The 12814-nt window shown below is 48.0% G+C and overlaps 1 protein-coding gene across 1 annotated transcript in view; it reads right to left on the minus strand.

The window, feature by feature from the left end:
* The window catches only part of LOC135908339 (fibroblast growth factor receptor homolog 2-like), a 204854-nt gene extending 195870 nt beyond the window's left edge, over positions 1 to 8984 (minus strand). Inside the window, exon 1 of the mRNA XM_070541272.1 lies at positions 8394 to 8984. The gene's annotated coding sequence lies outside the window, so the exon portion shown is untranslated. The remainder of the gene's footprint in view (positions 1 to 8393) is intronic.
* Positions 8985 to 12814: the final 3830 nt, after the last annotated feature.

The raw sequence follows: 12814 nt of genomic DNA on the forward strand, positions 1-12814 counted from the left end.
GAAGAGACGCGGACAAAGTGTATGAAGTCTGAGCTTTTCACGCTTCAAAAGTCGGCGGCACAGTTCATTTCAGATATGACCCTTTTTTACCCATGAAACTTCACTGCCAACTGAAGAGAAACTTGTCAATCAATATTTGTAAGACAAATATCTCTACTAATCATGTAAGACATCACTGAATAGGGACCAGCTCTGTCAGGATCGACTGAACGTGCTCGTCGTTAAGCTCAGTGTGAGCATCGGAAAATGTATAGTAGTTCAAGCACGCACACGTTGCCTGAAAGAAAAAGATATATAACACATCAAGGGAGGCATTGACGCGTGAGCAGCCCTGTTTGTGTGCTCGCTACTCGAATAGTGACTCTGTCTTTTCGAGGTAACAAGTACTCGAATGAGGCTTGTTCATGCGCATGAATAACACAGTGCACGAAAACCGTGAAGTTCCGTGCAGTCCTGTTAACTTGCCGTTACGCGGCAATCACTGCGCCAGTCACGAACTCGACACGAGCACCCGAACGCATTCTGCTCACCTTTCTTCCACATCGAAACCCAGTTTTGTGTATACGGGTTGACCTCCGGCCACTCCATCCGCAAATACAACCGAGCAGAACAAGAATAAAAAACACTGAAAGGTCGTGAACAGCACTTTTATGCTATTCTTGCAGGTTCACAGCGGAGCAAGGTATGAAGCAAACTATCACGAACCATATATACGGCAACAAAACGAGTACGCACCCGATCAAGCTTGCTGGGCACGAAGTCCTTTCTGTTTAAGTTCACTATACTGCAGTGTCGTTTCTGTAGTCCCTCGGGAAACTTGTACAGCCGAATGTACTCCACACAAACACAAACTTCTGTTTCCGTGATCATCGATCGCAGCGTTCTTGCATGAGCAGCTTCCTCGTGCGCTGGTGTTTGGCGCAGCCAATGACGGCACAGAGCGGCTCGGAGGAATGACATTCCTGCATACCGCTCAGCAGGTCTGGCATGAACACGCCTAACGCAAACTGCTCAGCCCTGCAGGGGCGTCTGCGTCAGCAGGCGCTTGGTGTGTTGCGACGCCACGTACCCGAACACACGAGGGTTGGACCCTCCCGCGCCTAGCCGTGCGTGGCTTTGCCATGCCCGGGGAAAAGGGGATCCTGCGGGTTGACCGGACACTGAGGGTTTGGACCTTTGTGGCCTACCTACACCTTTTTGGCCTCTGCTTCACGTAGACGGCACCTCCGGCCTGACCCGACCGGGGTGAATCGGCAGTCGCCTTTTCCTGTCCTCCCCTGCATCTTTCACTTTCCTATCTCCTTTCTCACAACTCTCCTGCCTCCTCCTCTCTTCTTGGTTTTTTACCCTTTTCCCGGTGGCTAGGGCTAACCTTGTGTGGCGACCTGTCCTGAGTTCAGCCATATTTGGTTATAGTTGTGCCGTACAGTTGGCGTCGGTAAGACTTGCTTGCCAGTTCCTCTCCCGTCCCCGTCTCCCGTCCCCTGGCAGTTTTGTTATGTTTTGATGACAAAACAATAAATTAATAATCGCCCCTTGGAAATTTCGCTATTTTCGGTATATCCCGCCGTGGTTCCCCAGTGGCTATGGTGCTGGGCTGCTGAGCACGAGGTCGCAGTATCGAATCCCGGCCACGGCGGCCGAATTTCGATGGGGGCGAAATGCGAAAACACCCGTGTGCTTAGATTTAGGTGCGTGTTAAAGAACCCCAGGTGGTCGAAATTTCCGGAGTCCTCCACTACGGCGCGCCTCATAATCAGAAAGTGGTTTTGGCACGTAAAACCCCATTATTTAATTTTTATTTTCGCTATTAGATCATTTACATTTGCTCCGATAACATGGGTGTTGCGGTTGTTTTGTTGAGTTATTTGAGGAATCTGGTATAAAAACAATATCTTTACAAAGAAAGACATTCTTCCCTCGTCAAACTATATTTACAATAGTTTCGCAAGGAATAAATTTATTGCGTAAGGATAGCGTTGTTTTTGGTATGATCATTACAGTCTTTCGAAGTACGTGACACAAACTGTACTGAGGATAAGAAAAAGCGTTCCATAAGAGGGGAGGGCAGGGAATCTTTCTCAAGTATGTCCTACTCTGATATCGTATCTACTGAAGCAGCGGGAGACGCCTCACAGCAAACATCGACCTGGGAGAGGCTTATGCTTGCGTACGGGATGATTCATTGTATTGTTAACATCATTTTTACAAATCACTTATGACACGTTGCACAATTCCTATGTTTGAGTTAGTCGCAGGGGCAGACATTGTTTGCACAAAAAATCAAACTAATTATACGCATAATTAAGAATTTCGATTTTTTTACTTTGCGCCACAAATTCTTATGTACGAAGTGTAGCCGGTGAATTGTACGGCTGTATTCACTAGGAACGAATTGTAAGTATGAGATCAGTTTTGAGATTCGCGTTCCGAAAGTTTCCAACGACATGCAACGGTGCTGCAGCAACATTGTAGCGTCAATGCGTATAAGGCGTTTTTTGTTGTGCGTGTGTGTGATTTTTGTTCAAATTCGGGAGTTTTGCGTGCCGAAACCACGATATGATTGTGAGGCACGCCGTAGTGAGGGAATGCAGATTAACTTTGACCACCGGGGGTTTTTGGAATGCGCACATAAGCGTTCACGGTACACGGGTGTTTTCGCATTTCTTCCCTATCGACATGCGGCCGCCGTGGCCGGGATTGGCGTTTCGTTAAAACGCAAAGGGAACGCAACAACAGTGCATTTTCACCGCAAGTTTGACTGCGCTTGTCTCAAACCTGGTCCTTTGACGTAGTAGTTCAGCGGAAACCCGCAAGGTGGAGAGAAGTAATTGATAAAGGGAAATCAGACATCCAAGGGTGGATGCCTGATTTTCCCTTTATCAATTACTTCTCTCCAGCTGGCGGATTTCCGCTGAAATACTACGTCAAACACTTACCTTTGCTTCGTGTGTTGTCGACAAATTCGACTTTGCCCTGCCATTTGCTAGCCTCCTATTTGCTAGCCGCCTCCTTAGCTCAAATGAATAAAGAAAAAAAAAGCCTCGTTAGCTCAGATGGTAGAGCGGTTGCCCCGGAAAGGCGGTGGTCCATGGTTCGAGTCCCGGACCAGGACGAATTTTTCTTCAACTCTGAGGCTTTTCTTTCGAGGAACCCGTATGGGTTTCGTTTGTAGCAATTGCTACGAATGGGTGGATGTCTGATTTTCCCTTCATCAAACCTGGTCCTACTCTCAAAATTTCGTCGGAAGCGGACGAGCCTTGTGAAATCGCTAGCTTCAGTGCGTGCATTGCAGTGTATCTGCTCAAATAATTAGTTGAATACTGATTCAATTCAATTTTGGTATTAGTGAAGTATGCGCGTTGGTTTTCCGTTCAAGTAATGCATACATCTCCGAGTACTTCAGCGCAATAAGTAGATTTGTGCCGACCTCCACAAGCGAATAAAAAAAAGTTTTTCTGTCAACAATAAAATAAAACACGCAGTAGTATGATGCCATGTTCTTCCTCTACAGCGTTGCCTTCTGTGGGTATTCGAAATACGAGCAGACGGGCCTCGATTCTCTGTTTAAAACAAAGAGGAAAATAACCGCGGCTTCAGATGGGACGTGAGACGAAGTAGTGGACGCGACAGGCGGTGTCTGGATTACGTGGAACACGCCACCCAAATTTCCCAGCACTGAAGCATCGCGCTTATGCAATCATTCGTGTGTTCCGCTCCTCACTTATAAATTCTCAAGCGTCGCGGGTTCGATTCCCGGGGGTCACCGGTGGGCGCGATTGGCTCTTCGTAGGCAGTGTGACGCGCGTCACACTGTCTACGAAGAGCCAATCGCCGTGCGGACGTCGCCGTGCGGGAACAGTCGCGTTTGCTGTGAGATCTCGGCCCCAGTGCCGACCCGTTCATGTCCTGTATAATAACCTGTATATAGTGTATAATGTCCCTTTTGTTATTCTCATCGACGCCTGGCTCGGAGTCTTCGCTACCAACGCTCTGTCACGAAACGGGTGACGAGCGCTACGGCACCACAAAGTCGTAATCGTGGTGCAGCGGTGCAAAGTCGTGTAGCAGTAGGCAGTGTGACGCATCAGAAGCTGATCACAAGGACCCAACCATTCGAGGACGGCGGAATGGAAAGGCGAGGCACAGCAGACAGAGATTCAAGCGATTGCGCTAAACCTGAACGATGCTAAATGGTCCATATGGACTTTGGAGAAATTGACTTTTACACTCGGAGCGTTGAACAGAACTGGTCGCTTTTTAAAAATAAATTTAATGAGTTAGTTCAAAAATACATACCCCTGCGAATTGACCGGTATAACCATCGAGCCATTGTGGTTTATAGCATCCCTAAAACGTATCTTGACGAGGAAGAAGCGGCTGTTTCGCCAAACGGAAAAAAAAACTTCACTTCATTTTAGTACCTTAAAAACCCCATTAGCGGGGTATTACATATGGGGTGGTTAATAAAATAAACATTAGAAACAGGCGTTCATTTTCAGGTATGGGCGACAACAGCTTCGGTAAAGGCAGATGGGCTTGTGATGGCTGCGATGGCGTGTGGAAGGCCGTTCCAGTCCCTTGATGTTTGAATAAAAAATGATGCTTGAAAAGTGGTGGTCCGGGCACGTGCGCGTGCAGCTTGAAGCGGATGACCGGTGCGATGAGATATGGATGAAGGGGGCGTGATGTACGGTGGGTGATTTAGGGAGCTGAAAAAAAAAAATGAGCGGAAGAGAGAGAGGGTTGCAACCTATCGACGGAAAGAAAGCGTTTCCAAGCCAGATTGCGCTTTCATCGATGAAATGCTGATATCGTACGAATATGAAGATTGAATGAACCTAGCAGCACGATTTCCCACAGCCTCAAGTGCATTTATGATGTAAATCTGATGCGGATTCCAGATGGGAGATGCATATTCAAGTTGCGATCTTACGAATGATTTATAGACCAACGCTTTTACTTGTGGGGTATGACGCAGATGTCGCCTAAGAAATCCCAGTGATCTATTAGTAGCTGAGATTATGTTAGTAGCGTGCAAGCGCCAGGATAGATCACAAGATAGGATGACACCGAGGTATTTGAATGATTGGACTGATTCTATTTGAACATCAGCAATGGAATAGGTAAATGTGAGGGGGTTGCGGCTGCGAGTGAAAGACACGAGTTTACATTTGTTAGGATTTAGTTTCATTAGCCAGCAATTACACCATTCTTGTACATTATTGAGATCGTTCTGGATGATTGTGTGGTCAGATGTGTTAGTAACGTTGCGGTAGATTACACAATCATCTGCAAACATCCGAATGTCACATAATGCATGCGTTGGTAGATCGTTAATGTAAATTAAAAAAAGTGGTCCCAAGACGGATCCCTGGGGGACGCCTGATGTCTCCTAGAATAATGGTTATTAACACAAACAAACTGAGAGCGGTTAGTCAAGAATGCTTCTATCCATTTTAGTACGTCGGGGTGTAAATTCAACTGAGAAAATTTTAGCAGCAAACGTTTATGAGGAACTGTGTCAAATGCTTTTGCAAAATCCAGGAATATGGCGTCAGTCTGAAGGTTACTGTCAAGGTTAACATGCAGGTCGTGAAGGAAAATTGTCAGCTGTGTTTCGCAAGAGTAACCTTTTCGAAATCCGTGCTGACAAGAGTGAAAAAGACAGATTGAGTCTAAAAAACTACCAATGAATGGAATCATCTGCCTACCTCAATTGTTAACATAACCGATACTTCTGCTTTTAGAACTACTATTCAAGAATACTTTTGTTTATGCGCACTTTCTATTTTTTAAATTACTATTAAAACCTGTTATCTGCACATGCTCTGTATTTTCTTCCACTCCCTTCTGTAATGCCTTCGGGTTTTGAAGGTACAATAAATAAATAAAATAAATAAATAAATACATGCGATGCGATGCATTAACATTGGCCATGTATTTCGGCCACGGGACAACGCGTGGTACTACAGCGTAATATAAAACACGAACGTCGCCTTGAAATCAATCGCTTTAACAGCCGCACGGCAATAATCGAGAGGAAAGTATCGGGGCGAACGTCAAAAGGTCAAGAGACCACTCGAGAAGCACACCATGCAGGAAAAAAAGCTGTATTAGCACAAGAAATAAAGAAAATGAACGGCAAGTAGAGTAAGAAAACAATATGTTGACAGTTACAAAGGATAGCAAATTTAAAAAAAGAAATTTCGCAAAGCTCACTTTATTTATAACAAAGGAGATCAAAAAATCGTTAAGCTCATGTGACACATTTTGGGAAGTGGCTCGGAGGATTCTCCGGTGCCGTGCACATTCTGCGATGACGAACGTTAGGGTGCGACTCTGATATTATAGCCCAGATCTGTATCGCTGAGCAAGATACGGAACTGCATCTTTCCGTCTCGAAGGTAGCCTTCATTCGTCAGCGAGGCAATGTCCATATGAAATTGGAAATGGAAGTGCTCCAGTGAGGGGTCATCGCGCTTGCACAAACAAAGCCCGGAACGGGAAGTCAACGGACGTTCAAACAATGGGTGTTTTTGATCCACCGCGTGCACGCTCCAGTAAGGCGGCCAACACTGGGAGTCCACCAGCGTCCCGTTAAACTCGATGTGCACACGGAGGGTAGATGGAGGAGGAACGTTGTCCTTCCATGCCTCAATCGTAAAGTACGTGTCCCTCGTGTGCCACACCGTAATCTCAGCAAACTTCTTTCCGTCTCTGTGCCACTGAATGATTTCCTCACAGTTTTCTAGGGTCAGGAGATATAGCACTTTCCGAATTCCTGTAATTGAAGCGGGCGCCGACAGCTCACTGGTCAAATGCCAAAAGTCACGGTCCAAAGCCTCACAATGAGCAATGACGCGGCCGAAACCAGGCTTCGGGGAAGTTTGCCGCCAGTTTTCCAGGTGCGCTAAACTTTCTAACTTTCGAAGTATCAGTGCCTGTCCCGAGTGCAACGACAGCGACCTCGACGTGCTGGCTTCTTCCAATGGATTTTGCTGAGATGTGAGTTGATGGGACACGGTCGATGAAATCGTGGCGGCGATTTGAGCCATCTCGCACGTTAAATTGTGCTCGCATGCTCCGAGCTTGCGAGTGATCCCAGCTAACTTGGCATCCTGGTTCCTGGCTTGCTCTGTAAGCTCATTCAACTGACTCTGGATCACTGGCAGCAGCTGGTCGTGATTGAGGCATCCCAGCATCGCCTTCACGTCTTCAAGAGTAGTGTTCACGTCTTCGAGTGTCACTGCTGTATGCTCCGAGGACTCCGTGATCGCTGAAGAAACTCCGGCACTGCATCCGGCCGCGTAGTGCGTTGGCAGGTCTCTGTGCTTGACTCCCTCGCCGCATCGCAAACATTCCACGGTGTGAAATTCGCATTCGTTACTCGTAGTGTTCCAGCATGCGGTCCATGGTGGCCGTGTACTCGCAGCCGTGCGCTTCGTTCCAGCAGTACACCTTGATGGAAATTAAAATATATAACTAACACACGTTAAAAGTTTTGGCCGATAAACTATTTTTACTAAAGGCGCCTTCTATACCGGTCCCTTACATTTAGAACACATCTTTACATGAATTACGGTGTGAACCAGCGTTATCGCCAGATTCTTTGGGGAAGCAAATGTATCTGTCGCTGTCTAAACATTGAAGATGAATCAAACACGAATACTAGGTCAAAGTGAATCACTTAGTTATGCTTCTAAATACCAAGACAGCTACTCCCACGGAAGAATGAGCCTTGGTAAGCGAGAATCGAGGAAAAATGCGCCCATTGTTCAACTATTCTTCCAGTTCCAAACCTATCTTCGAGGACATCAGCATTCGTCTGCAGTGGAGACCGCCATCTCCTTTTCGCGTGCTAGCTTGCTACTGAAATAGATGCTGTCACCCATTACGGGCAAAGATAGCGCTTAGAGGGCGGTTGCGAAGGAGTGGGGGGGGGGGGGAGTAGTTGAGGTTGAGGAATAATGTCTAAAAGTAAAATTTTGCAGAAATGGTAGTTTTTCAGAAGCAACACTATCTATGCTGTGGCGGGGGAAGCATAGGTCGCCTTGAAGAAGACGAGTCCACTTATCGAAACGCTGGCTCCTGCTTTCACCTTGTTCTCCTTTTGATCATCGTCTTGAATTTCCATCTCTCACCTTCCCCGTGTTTTCCCTACAGTCAATTTGTGTTGCTCTATTGCGTTAGTTTTGATAGACGCTAAAGAGTAACATTTGGTGAGGATGAAATTGTGTATTAATGTTCGGCAATGGTAAAGGGGCACTCTAATCGTTAGGCGTGCACGTATGTCGCAGCGGAATTATCGGATTACTAATGCATAATTGCCTTCCCCCCCCAAATAAAAAGATAAAGAAAGAAGTGACAGAAATTATTTCTTTGGTCCTCACCTTCACGGCGTTCGCTTTCCTGGCCGGGAATTCAGAACCGACGCACTCCCCTTCTTCGAATGCCTCTCGATCCAACGGACACTGGCCAACAACGCCCCCTTCGAGACTGGCTGCGTGGCAAGATTGGCACAGAGCATGCAAGCACGGCAACACCACCGTCCGTTTTGGGATCATGCGGCAGAGGCCGCACACACGTGAACTGGGGACCTCGTCGACGAGCCGCGTCGGTCGCCAGTTGACGCCGGCGACGACGTGGTCACGAAAACGGTGCACCCGTCCTCGTCCTTGATCCGGCATGGCGGCGTCTTCAGGCACGAATGCTACGCTCGCACAAGAGCGTGGTGGCTTTCTTTACCGAGCTTATCGCACCTGGGTGGTGTCAGACACTTTGCCCAGATAAGCGTCAACGAGAGATAGAATGAGCCCTGCACGCACTATCGCGTAGAATGGGGAGCTCTTATCGCACCTATGGCCTCCGCAACGCGGCGAGGAACTGCTTCGTTACCGTCGGCGGCTGCTCTTCCACACATCTACCGCCGATTCCGCAGCAGCGGATGCATATGCACTGGACTTGTTCCGTTGTAACATCCACTAACGCGTGGCGAAATATGGGGAAATAAAGCCCCTGAGTCTCCCAAAGTAGCGCCATTCACTTCCGTCCTCCTCCGCTCGGCGCAGCCTCGACGGTGGCGCCGCTGGTGGTGGGCCTGCCGTAACAGACGACGGCTAACACGCTACGGGATGAAATCCGCAGAAACGTTCGTTCGAGCCTTGCGGAGCAGTTTTTTCAATCGAGATCTTTCTTCGTCAGTCGGTAACTGGCCTTTAGAATTTCGTGTTGGAATTGCGGAAGAAATAGAGAAAAGGACCATTATTCAAGGTGTATTTGAGGTGTAAAGCGCGCGACGTTGAGAGTTCGTGTTGCTGAAACACGACGCATTCACGCGGTGTACTCAAACACGCGCGCAATTACCAAAGTTTCAGATGTTGCCAGCATGAAAGTATGTGTACGTTGTTTTGTAGGTTCATTTACGTACCTGCAGGATACTTTTGTTCGGCCGGCGCGTGAGAGATTGCTGACCGCACACAGGCGGAATGGCTGTGTGCGGTCAGCAATGCCTGGCAAAAGGGCCATTTTTTCCATTGCGGGGTGCTTTGGTAATGGTGACGATATATTGTTTTTATTTTTTTACAAGTACTGCTCCAGGAGGGCACATGTAATGGCTAACGGAGGCCTCTGAAGAGCCCGTGACATTACAATAATGCAGGCGTCGCAGAGAGTGTTCGCATACAAAATTTACTGTCCACAATCTTATACCCCCTTGGCATGCGCAGGCTTCGGCGGGCCCCATCCAGCCCTGGTTCTAGCTTTGGTGTTCCCGTTGCGGCTTTGGTGCCCTGGAGGCGCCGTCAATAACACGAAATAATGATAAGGTGTTACAACTAGTAAATAAAATTTATTGAAGAAATACAATCGCGCTGAGGCGCCAACTTCTAAAGCAGCGCTAGCGCGCCCGCACGAGTGTTATGAAACGCCAACAAGGAATTTACAGGCCCACGTACGATTCTACGATCAAAGTGCACGTTAAACATCCCCAGGCGAGCTAGATAAAGTTATCCGGAGCCATCCACTACGACCTGCATCCCAGCTTTAGTCGCTTCGGAACGTTAAAAACGTTAATCACCACAAACCCAACCAATACATGCGGGCGTACATTCGAAGCTAAAAGACTGCATCGTAAGTCATATTGAGCCTTGCAAAAGCATAGAGAATGTGTTAACTTCTGGTGGAGCTGAAAACACACCCTGAATAAACTCGCTTTTATGTCACAGGCCAGCTGCAGATGCGTGCATTTCACCGCAAGACGAAACTACATGAAACAAAGAGAGCACATTCGAGAAAAAAAAAGTCAAACAACACGCTTAAAAGCACGCAGAGCATGAGCACACACTTTTGCGAAGCGTAAGGCGTGAACTAGGCTCGAAATAAGAGGTTATGAGTAGCCGTGCGTTCTTTGCCACTTCCTCGAAGTCAGCCCGCCCGATCCTGAGAATCCACACTTCTTTTTGCGTTGTGCCCGCCGGATGGCAAAGCAAAAGGCTTTTTGCCCTCGCTGTGTCTGTTGCGGCAACCGAAGGCGCAGCAGCATGGCATCGCAATTAAGTTCTCGGCCCTACACATTCTATTACGCTAACGCACTCCGCCAGTCCGCCTGCCGTACTTCTGTCGCGCAGGCCCAAGAATGGAGGCCGGCGCGCTGGAAAGAAAAAAATATACAAAAGCGCAGTGCCTGCTCCGCGCTGGGAAGAAAAAAACATAGAAAAGCGCGGTGCCTGCTTCCACGTGATACAGATTGGCCAATGGGGGAGCGGAGGAGGCTGGCGCGACAGGAGGCGTGGAGGAGGACGCGCCAGGGTGAGCGGGGTGTCGGAAAGATCTAAGAATGGCACTACTTTTGCAAAATTGAGGGGTTTTATCGGATGCCATCGTGTGGCGCCACCTGGAGCGCGCCACTATAAATATTGGGAGAGTTTCCAGCGCGGCCCGCTCCTCGTCAAGCGCTTGCGATGAGCTGCCGCGATAGGCCGCATCTGCGCCGAACCGACGTGTCTGGTGGATTCATCTGCGCTGTGTTTTCGCGCACCTTATGTTGGGTGGTTGCGTGATCGAGTTTCTGCAGACTTGTTAAAGCGTCCGCTCGTCGCTGCTGCCGTTCTTGATCTCGCCAGCATTGTGACATTCAGGTTAGGTGATCGTCGAGTGAAGTCTCGTCAAGCTTGCCTCGACGCCAGTGACACTGCGGTTGCTAATTTAAATAGTAGGCGAACGTTTATTTTTGTTTATTCGGTCGACGAAACTTACGTCGCGCATTCGTTAGTCGATCAAAATTTAGACAATATGGGCCATGAGCTTCTTTATTTTAGCCTGAGAAAACAAATGAGGATTTGTAAGGTGCCATTTAAGTACTGCTTGCTCATATACCCGCTCCATCAGCGCCCCGGGAAAAGTCTCCTCGCGATCTTTGCCGTAGCGTTGACGGAGATTTTAGAGACATATGTAATCCATGTGGCTGGTTAATATATATATATATATATATATATATATATTAATATGATATTAGCCGCTCTGTCAGGGCATTGGTTTGAGGTAGTCAGCTTGTGTTGAGTGGAGCAGGAACGTACAATGTCGGCGATAACTTTCGAGAGGAAGTTACGACTACGGTCAGTGAGCAGCTGTCGCGGGGCGCCATGAAGTAAGATAATGTCACGCAAGAGAAAGTCCGCGACGTCAGTGGCGCAACTGGTAGGGAGAGCCCGCGTGATAGCGTATCGGGTGGCGTAATCAGTTGCGACGGCTACCCATTTGTTCCCAGAGGATGACGTGGGAAAGGGACCGAGGAGGTCTAATCCAACACGAAAGAACGGTTCCACAGGGACAGTGATCGGCTGGAGATGACCGGCAGGTAGCACCTGTGGTGTTTTCCGACGCTGGCAGATATCACAGGCAGCAACATAGCGTCGGACGGAGCGAGCGAGACCAGGCCAAGAGAAGCGGCGGCGGACGCGGTCGTACGTGCGGGTTACGCCAAGATGTCCTGCAGTAGGTGCATCATGCATCTTAACCCATTAAATACCAGCGTGACCATATGGTCACGGTAGTGTGCACAGTGGATTTCAATTAATTAAGATTAACAAAACGGCACCAAAATCGCCTTTGACGTGCCGTTTGACAGATTAGAGTTCCCTTTATGGATCCCAAGTGGAAGCAGCTGTCAGTCGTTTTGTGGGAGCCCCTCGCGAAGGCGGGAATAAGTGTTGCACTGGGAGTAGCGTTGCCATGCATTGCTCTAAGGAGTAAGCGTGTTTTTTTTTCACTACTTTTTTAAGCAATAGTCAGATATCCTTACCTCTGTATTGTTCTTTGAATATGTGACCTTCGATGAGCATTTGTGAAAGATTAATGTTTGATTTATCCATGAAGGAGCGTGTTTTCTTGCGCGTTGCCATATGGTCACACTGGGCCATTAGGCTACCTAACTTTTTATTTTTTTTAACTGCATTCTCATCGCTTGCACGGCTGCTGGCACGTTCTCGCAGTGGTTATTTCTTATTTTATTATCTGAATGGGTTGATGTTGGAAGAAATAGCGAAGATAGTCGTAGAGGAAGATAACGACGTGTCAGTGATTTATATCGAGCCGCCAGAGGCTAGCACCTATTCGGATGAAGACTCGGCCGATGAAGACTCAGGTGGGCTCATTGACAATCTAAGCAGGTGGCAGCTATGAGCCGGCGCTGAAAGTGGTTTCTCTGACGGACGCCGCATTGGTGGATGCAACTCGTATGGTGACGATCTGGACGAGCAAGGTGACGGTACATCAGAGGTTTCTTCAGTAGTTTATGCGGCCATTCCTGCAAAAT

This window comes from Dermacentor albipictus, chromosome 6 (genome assembly GCF_038994185.2).
Source record: "Dermacentor albipictus isolate Rhodes 1998 colony chromosome 6, USDA_Dalb.pri_finalv2, whole genome shotgun sequence".
In the NCBI taxonomy this organism is placed as follows: Eukaryota; Metazoa; Arthropoda; class Arachnida; order Ixodida; family Ixodidae; genus Dermacentor; species Dermacentor albipictus.